Below are 10,364 nucleotides of genomic sequence, written 5' to 3'. Positions count from 1 at the left end.
TGGAACGGAATCCGATATTAATAATACTATTTTAAAATTTTTACCTATTTTAAAAACAGAGACCAAAATATGAAATTGCGATAGCCTGTATCTCGAAAGCCATAATAAATAATTCAATTTGGAAAACCGCTACGTAATTAGCACGCCGAATATTACTGGAAATATGAATTGGAACGAAATCCGAAATTAATAAGGCTATTAAAATTTTGGTCAATTTTAAAAAACAGAAAAACAAAATGTAAAATTCTGTTAGCCTGTATCCCGAAAACAATAAGAAATAATCTAATTTAGCAAACGGCTACGTAATTAGCACGCCGAATATTACTTGGTATATGAATTGCAAAGAAATACCAAATTAATAAGGCTCTTAAAATTTTTGTCAATTATAAAAAGCAGAGACTAAAATGTAAAATTCCGATAGAATGTATCTCTAAAACTATAAGAAATAATACAATTTGGTAAACGGATACGTAATTAGCATGAAGAATATTAATTTGAATGTGAATAGGAACGAAATCCTATATTAATAATACTCTTTTAAAATATTGCTCATTTATAAAAAACAGAGAGTAAAATGTAAAATTCCGATAGCCTGTACCTCGGAAAATATAAGAAATAATCCAATTTGGCAAACGGCTACGTAATTAGCACGCCGAATATTACTTGGAATGTGAATTGGAACGAAATCCGATATTATTAATACTATTTTAAATTTATGCCTATTTTAAAAAACAGAGACTAAAATATAAAATTGCGATAGCCTGTATCTCGAAAGCTATAATAAATCACTCAATTTGGCAAACGGCTACGTAATTAGCACGCCGAATATTACTTGGTATATAAATTGGAACCAAATCCTAAATTAAAAAGTCTGTTAAAGTTTTGGTCAATTTTAAAAAATAGAGACAAAAATGTAAAATTCTGATAGCCTGTATATCGAAAACCATAAGAAATAATCCAATATGGCAAACGGCTACGTACTTAGCACACCGAACATTACTTGGAATATGAATTGGAAAGAAATCTCAAATTAATAAGACTTAAAATTTTGGTCAATTTTAAAAAACAGAGACAAAATGTAAAATTGCGATTGCCTGTATTTCGGAAACTATAAGAAATAATCCAATTGGCAAAGGGCTACGTAATTAGCATTCCGATTATTACTTGGAATGTGAATTGGAACGAAATCCGATATTAATAATACTATTTTAAAATTTTTGCCTATTTTAAAAAACAGAGACTAAAATATAAAATTGCGATAGCCTGTATGTCGAGAACTATAAGAAATAATCCAATTTGGAAAACGGCTAAGTAATTAGCACGCCGAATACCACTTGGAATATGAATTGTAACGAAACCTGAAATTAATAAGACTCTTTTAAAATTTTGGTCAATTATAAAAAGCAGAGACTAAAATGAAAAATTCTAATAGCCTGTGCCTCGGAAAATATAAGAAATAGTCCAATTTGGTAAACGGCTACGTAATTAGCACGCCGAATATTACATGGAATGTGAATTGGAACGAAATCCGATATTATTAATACTATTTTAAATTTTTGCCTATTTTAAAAAACAGAGACTAAAATATAAAATTGCGATAGCCTGTATCTCGAAAGCTATAATAAATCACTCAATTTGGCAAACGGCTACGTAATTAGCACGCCGAATATTACTTGGTATATGAATTGGAACCAAATCCGAAATTAAAACGTCTGTTAAAGTTTTGGTCAATTTTAAAAAATAGAGACAAAAATGTAAAATTCTGATAACCTGTATATCGAAAACCATAAGAAATAATCCAATATGGCAAACGGCTACGTACTTAGCACACCGAACATTACTTGGAATATGAATTGGAAAGAAATCTCAAATTAATAAGACTTAAAATTTTGGTCAATTTTAAAAAACAGAGACAAAATGTAAAATTGCGATTGCCTGTATTTCGGAAACTATAAGAAATAATCCAATTGGCAAAGGGCTACGTAATTAGCATTCCGATTATTACTTGGAATGTGAATTGGAACGAAATCCGATATTAATAATACTATTTTAAAATTTTTGCCTATTTTAAAAAACAGAGACTAAAATATAAAATTGCGATAGCCTGTATGTCGAGAACTATAAGAAATAATCCAATTTGGAAAACGGCTAAGTAATTAGCACGCCGAATACCACTTGGAATATGAATTGTAACGAAACCTGAAATTAATAAGACTCTTTTAAAATTTTGGTCAATTATAAAAAGCAGAGACTAAAATGAAAAATTCTAATAGCCTGTGCCTCGGAAAATATAAGAAATAGTCCAATTTGGTAAACGGCTACGTAATTAGCACGCCGAATATTACATGGAATGTGAATTGGAACGAAATCCGATATTATTAATACTATTTTAAATTTTTGCCTATTTTAAAAGACAGAGACTAAAATATAAAATTGCGATAGCCTGTATCTCGAAAGCTATAATAAATCACTCAATTTGGCAAACGGCTACGTAATTAGCACGCCTATTATTACTTGGAATATGAATTGGAGCGAAATCCGAAATTAATAAGACTGTTAAAATTTTGGTCAATTTTAAAGAGCAGAGGCTAAAATGTAAAATTCTAATAGCCTGTGCCTCGGAAAATATAAGAAATAGTCCAATTTGGTAAACGGCTACGTAATTAGCACGCCGAATATTACTTGGAATGTGAATTGGAACGAAATCCTATATTAATAATACTATTTTATTATTTTTGCCTATTTTAAAAAACAGAGACTAAAATGTAAAATTGCGATAGCCTGTATCTCGAAAACTATAGAAATAATCCAATTTGGCAAACGGCTACGCAATTAGCACGCCGATTATTACTTGGAATATGGGTTGGTTCGAAATCCGATATTAATAAGACTCTTTTAAAATTTCGGTCAATTTTTGAAAAACAGAGACAAAATGTAAAATTGCGATTGCCTGTATTTCGGAAACTATAAGAAATAATCCAATTGGCAAAGGGCTACGTAATTAGCATTCCGATTATTACTTGGAAGTGAATTGGAACGAAATCCGAAATTAATAAGACTATTAAAATATTGGTCAATTTTGAAAAACAGAGACCAAAATGTAAAATTCCGATTGCCTGTATTTCGGAAACTATAAGAAATAATTCAATTGGCAAAGGGCTAAGTAATTAGCACGCCGAATATTACTTGGAATATTAGTTGGAACGAAATCCGATATTAATAATACTCTTTTAAAATTATTGCCTGTTTTAAAAAACAAAGAGTAAATTGTAAAATTCCGATAGCCTGTATCTAGAAAACTATAAGAAATAATCCAATTTGGCAAACGGCTACGTAATTAGCACGCCAAATATTACTTGGAATGTGAATTGGAACGAAATCCGAAATTAATAAGACTCTTTTAAAATTTCGGTCAATTTTAAAAAACAAAGATTAAAATGGAAAATTCCGATAGCCTGTACCTAGGAAAATATAAGAAATAATCCTATTTGGCAAACGGCTACATAATTAGCACGCCTATTATTACTTGGAATATGAATTGGAACGAAATCCGAAATTAATAAGACTCATTTTAAATTTCGGTCAATTTTAAAAAACAGAGACAAAATGTAAAATTGCGATTGCCTGTATTTCGGAAACTATAAGAAATAATCTAATTGACAAAGGGCTACGTAATTAGCATTCCGATTATTACTTGGAATGTGAATTGGAACGAAATCCGATATTAATAATACTATTTTAAAATGTTTACCTATTTTAAAAAACAGAGACTAAAATGTAAAATTCCGATAGCCTGTATCTCGAAAACTATAGAAATTATTCAATTTGGCAAACGGCTACGCAATTAGCACGCGGATTATTACTTGGAATATGAGTAGGAACGAAATCCGAAATTTATAAGACTCTTTTAAAATTTCGGTCAGTTTTAAAAAACAGAGACTAAAATGTAAAATTCCAATTGCCTGTATCTCGAAAACTATAATGAACAATTCAATTTGGCAAATGGCTACGTAATTAGCACGCCGAATATTACTTGGAATATGAATTGGAAAGAAATCTCAAATTATTAAGACTCTTAAAATTTTGGTCAATTTTAAAGAGCAGAGGCTAAAATGTAAAATCCGATAGCCTGTACCTCGGAAAATATAAGAAATAATCCAATTTGGCAAACGGCTACGTAATTAGCACGCCTATTATTACTTGGAATATGAATTGGAACGAAATCCGAAATTAATAAGACTCATTTTAAATTTGGGTCAATTTTAAAAAACAGAGACTAATATGTAAAATTGCGATTGCTTGTATTTCGGAAACTATAATAAATAATCCAATTGGCAAAGGGCTACGTAATTAGCATTCCGAATATTATTTGCAATGTGAATTGGAACGGAATCCGATATTAATAATACTATTTTAATATTTTTACCTATTTTAAAAACAGAGACCAAAATATGAAATTGCGAAAGCCTGTATCTCGAAAGCTATAATAAATAATTCAATTTGGCAAACCGCTACGTAATTAGCACGCCGAATATTACTGGGAATATGAATTGGAACGAAATCCGATATTAATAATTCTATTTTAAAATTTTTGCCTATTTTAAAAAACAGAGACTAAAATATAAAATTGCGATAGCCTGTATGTCGAAAACTATAAGAAATAATCCAATTTGGAAAACGGCTACGTAATTAGCACGCCGAATATTGCTTGGAATGGGAATTATAACGAAATCCGATATTAATAATACTCTTTTAAAATTTTGGTCAATTATAAAAGGCAGAGACTAAAATGTAAAATTCCGATAGCCTGTATCTCTAAAACTATAAGATATAATACAATTTGGTAAACGTATAAGTAATTAGCATGAAGAATATTAATTTGAATGTGAATAGGAACGAAATCCTATATTAATAATACTCTTTTAAAATATTGCTCAATTATAAAAAACAGAGAGTAAATTGTAAAATTCCGATAGACTGTATTTCGGAAACTATAAGAAATAATCCAATTGGTAAAGGGCTACGTAATTGGCATTCCGAATATTACTTGGAATGTGAATTGGAACGAAATCCGCTATTAATATTATTATTTTAAAATTTTTGCCTATTTTAAAAAACAGAGACTAAAATATAAAATTGCGATAGATTGTTTCTCGAAAACTATAATAAATAATTCAATTTGACAAACGGCTACGTAATTAGCACGCGGATTATTACTTGGAATATGAGTAGGAACGAAATCCGAAATTTATAAGACTCTTTTAAAATTTCGGTCAGTTTTAAAAAACAGAGACTAAAATGTAAAATTCCAATTGCCTGTATCTCGAAAACTATAATGAACAATTCAATTTGGCAAATGGCTACGTAATTAGCACGAAATTTTGGTCAATTTTAAAGAGCAGAGGCTAAAATGTAAAATTCCGATAGCCTGTACCACGGAAAATATAAGAAATAATCCAATATGGCAAACGGCTACGTAATTAGCACGCCTATTATTACTTGGAATATGAATTATAACGAAATCCGAAATTAATAAGACTCATTTTAAATTTCGGTCAATTTTAAAAAACAGAGACTAATATATAAAATTGCGATTGCTTGTATTTCGGAAACTATAAGAAATAATCCAATTGGCAAAGTGCTACGTAATTAGCATTCCGAATATTACTTGGAATGTGAATTGGAACGAAATCCGATATTAGTAACACTTTTAAAATTTTTACCTATTTTAAAAAACAGAGAGTAAAATGTAAAATTCCGATAGCCTGTATTTCGGAAACTATAAGAAATAATCCAATTGGCAAAGTGCTACGTAATTAGCATTCCAAATATTACTTGGAATGTGAATTGAAAAGAAATCCGATATTAATAATACTATTTTAAAATTTTTGCCTATTTTAAGAAACAGAGACTAAAATATAAAATTGCGATATCCTGTATCTCGAAAACTATAATAAATAATTCAATTTGGCAAACGGCTACGTAATTAGCAGGCCGAATATTACTTGGAATATGAATTGTAACGAAATCCGAAATTAATAAGGCTCATGAAATTTTGGTCAATTTTAAAAGGCAGAGAAAAAAATGTAAAATTCTGATAGCCTGTACCTCGGGAAATATAAGAAATAATCCAATTTGGCATACGACTACGTAATTAGTACGATGAATATTACTTGGAATATGAGTAGGAACGAAATCCGATATTAATGACTCTTTTAAAATTTCGGTCAATTTTAAAAAAACAGAGACTAAAATGTAAAATTCCGATTTCCTGTACTTCGAAATCTATAATAAATACTTCAATTTGGCAAGCCGCTACGTAATTAGCACGCCTAATATTACTTGCAATATGAAATGGAACCAAAACCGAAATTAATAAGATTATTAAAATTTTGGTCAATTTTAAAAAACAGAGACAAAAATGTAAAATTCTGATAGCCTGTTTATCGAAAACCATAAGAAATAATCCAATTTGGCAAACGGCTACGTAATTAGCACGCCGAATATTACTTGGTATATGAATTGCAAAGAAATACCAAATTAATAAGGCTCTTAAAATTTTTGTCAATTATAAAAAGCAGAGACTAAAATGTAAAATTCCGATAGAATGTATCTCTAAAACTATAAGAAATAATACAATTTGGTAAACGGATACGTAATTAGCATGAAGAATATTAATTTGAATGTGAATAGGAACGAAATCCTATATTAATAATACTCTTTTAAAATATTGCTCATTTATAAAAAACAGAGAGTAAAATGTAAAATTCCGATAGCCTGTATTTCGGAATCTATAAGAAATAATCCAATTGGTAAAGGGCTACGTAATTAACATTCCGAATATTATTTGGAATGTGAATTGGAACGAAATCCGATATTAATATTACTATTTAAAAATTTTTGCCTATTTTAAAAAACAGAGACTAAAATATAAAATTGCGATAGATTGTATCTCGAAAACTATAATAAATAATTCAATTTGACAAACGGCTACGTAATTAGTACGCGGATTATTACTTGGAATATGAGTAGGAACGAAATCCGAAATTTATAAGGCTCTTTTAAAATTTCGGTCAATTTTAAAAAACAGAGACTAAAATGCAAAATTCCAATTGCCTGTATCTCGAAAACTATAATGAATTATTCAATTTGGCAAATGGCTACGTAATTAGCACGCCTATTATTACTTGGAATATGAATTGGAACGAAATCCGAAGTTAATAAGGCTCTTAAAATTTTGGTCAATTTTAAAGAGTAGAGGCTAATATATAATATTCCGATAGCCTGTACCTCGGAAAATATAAGAAATAATCCAATTTGGCAAACGGCTCCATAATTAGCACGCCTATTATTACTTGGAATATGAATTGGAACGAATTCCGAAATTAATAAGACTCATTTTAAATTTCGGTCAATTTTAGAAAACAGAGACTAATATGTAAAATTGCGATTGCTTGTATTTCGGAAACTATAATAAATAATCCAATTGGCAAAGGGCTACGTAATTAGCATTCCGAATATTCTTTGCAATGTGAATTGGAACGGAATCCGATATTAATAATACTATTTTAAAATTTTTACCTATTTTAAAAACAGAGACCAAAATATGAAATTGCGAAAGCCTGTATCTCGAAAGCTATAATAAATAATTCAATTTGGCAAACCGCTACGTAATTAGCACGCCGAATATTACTGGGAATATGAATTGGAACGAAATATGTTATTAATAATTCTATTTTAAAATTTTTGCCTATTTTAAAAAACAGAGACTAAAATATAAAATTGCGATAGCCTGTATGTCGAAAACTATAAGAAATAATCCAATTTGGAAAAAGGGCTACGTAATTAGCACGCCGAATATTGCTTGGAATGTGAATTATAACGAAATCCTATATTAATAAAACTCTTTTAAAATATTGCTCATTTATAAAAAACAGAGAGTAAAATGTAAAATTCCAATTGCCTGTATCTCGAAAACTATAATGAATAATTCAATTTGGCAAATGGCTACGTAATTAGCACGCCTATTATTACTTGGAATATGAATTGGAACGAAATCCGAAATTAATAAGACTCTTAAAATTTTGGTCATTTTTAAAGAGCAGAGGCTAATATATAAAATTCCGATAGCCTGTACCTCGGAAAATATAAGAAATAATCCAATTTGGCAAACGGCTACATAATTAGCACGCCTATTATTACTTGGAATATGAGTTGGAACGAAATCCGAAATTAATAAGACTCTTAATATTTTGGTCAATTTTAAAGAGCTGAGGCTAAAATGTAAAATTCCGATAGCCTGTACCTCGGAAAATATAAGAAATAATCCAATTTGGCAAACGGCTACGTAATTTGCACGCCTATTATTACTTGGAATATGAATTGGAACGAAATCCGAAATTAATAAGACTCATTTTAAATTTCGGTCAATTTTAAAAAACAGGGACTAAAATGTAAAATTGCGATTGCTTGTATTTCGGAAATTATAAAAAATAATCCAATTTGGCAAACGGCTACGTAATTAGCACGCCGAATATTACTTGGAATGTGAATTGGAACGAAATCCGATATTATTAATACTCTTTTAAACTTTTTGCCTATTTTAAGAAAAAGAGACTAAAATATAAAATTGCGATAGCCTGTATCTCGAAAGCTATAATAAATAATTCAATTTGGCAAACGGCTACGTAATTAGCACGCCGAATATTACTTATAATATGAATTGGAACCAAATCCGAAATTAATAAGACTATTAAAATTTTGGTCAATTTTAAAAAGCAGAGACTAAAATGTAAAATTCTGATAGCCTGTACCTCGGAAACCATAAGAAATAATCCAATATGGCAAACGGCTACGTAATTGCCACACCGAACATCACTTGAAATATGAATTGGAAAGAAATCTCAATATTTCAAATATGAATTGGAAATTAATAATACTATTTTAAAAGTTTTGCCTATTTTAAAAAATAGAGACTAAAATGTAAAATTGCGATAGCCTGTATCCCGAAAACTATAGAAATAATCCAATTTGGCAAACGGCTACGTAATTAGCACGCCGATTATTACTTGGAATATGAGTTGGATCGAAATCCGAAATTAATAAGACTCTTTTAAAATTTCGGTCAATTTTAAGAAACAGAAACTATAAGAAATAATCCAATTGGCAAAGGGCTACGTAATTAGCATTCCGAATATTACTTGGAATGTGAATTGCAAAGAAATACCAAATTAATAAGACTCTTAAAATTTTGGTCAATTATAAAAAGCAGAGACTAAAATGTAAAATTCCGATAGAAAGTATCTCTAAAACTATAAGAAATAATACAATTTGGTAAACGGATACGTAATTAGAATGAAGAATATTACTTGGTATGTGAATTGGAACGAAATCCTATATTAATAATACGCTTTAAAAATATTGGTCTTTTATAAAAAACGGAGAGTAAAATGTAAAATTCTGATAGCCTGTATTTCGGAAACTATAAGAAATAATCCAATTGGCAAAGGGCTACGTAATTAGCATTCCGAATATTACTTGGAATGTGAATTGAAAAGAAATCCGATATTAATAATACTATTTTAAAATTTTTGCCTATTTTAAAAAACATAGACTAAAATATAAAATTCCGATATCCTGTATTTCGAAAACTATAATAAATAATTCAATTTGGCAAACGGCTACGTAATTAGCACGCCGTATATTACTTGGAATATGAAATGTAACGAAATCCGAAATTAATAATACTCATGAAATTTTGGTCAATTTTAAAAGGCAGAGGAAAAAAAATGTAAAATTCTGATAGCCTGTACCTCGGAAAATATAAGAAATAATAAAATTTGGCATACGACTACGTAATTAGTACGATGAATATTATTTGGAATATGAGTAGGAACGAAATCCGAAATTAATGACTCTTTTAAAATTTCGGTCAATTTTAAAAAACAGAGACTAAAATGTAAAATTCCTATTTCCTGTACTTCGAAAACTATAATAAATAATTCAATTTGGCAAATGGCTACGTAATTAGCACGCCTATTATAACTTGGAATATGAATTGGAACGAAATCCGAAATTAATAAGACTCATTTTAAATTTCGATCAATTTTAAAAGACAGAGACTAAAATGTAAAATTGCGATTGCTTGTATTTCGAAAACTATAAGAAATAATCCAATTGGCAAAGGGATACGTAATTAGCATTCCGAATATTTCTTGGAATGTGAATTGGAACGAAATCCGATATTAATAACACTATTTTAAAATTTTTACCTATTTTAAAAAACAGAGACTAAAATATGAAATTGCGATAGCCTGTATATCGAAAGCTATAATAAATAATTCAATTTGGCAAACCGCTACGTA

Source organism: Rhynchophorus ferrugineus, unplaced genomic scaffold, assembly GCF_030347505.1.
Source record: "Rhynchophorus ferrugineus isolate W39M unplaced genomic scaffold, kcgeb_rfMv2 rfM14, whole genome shotgun sequence".
NCBI classification, from domain to species: Eukaryota; Metazoa; Arthropoda; class Insecta; order Coleoptera; family Curculionidae; genus Rhynchophorus; species Rhynchophorus ferrugineus.
This window is presented reverse-complemented; position numbering follows the sequence as displayed.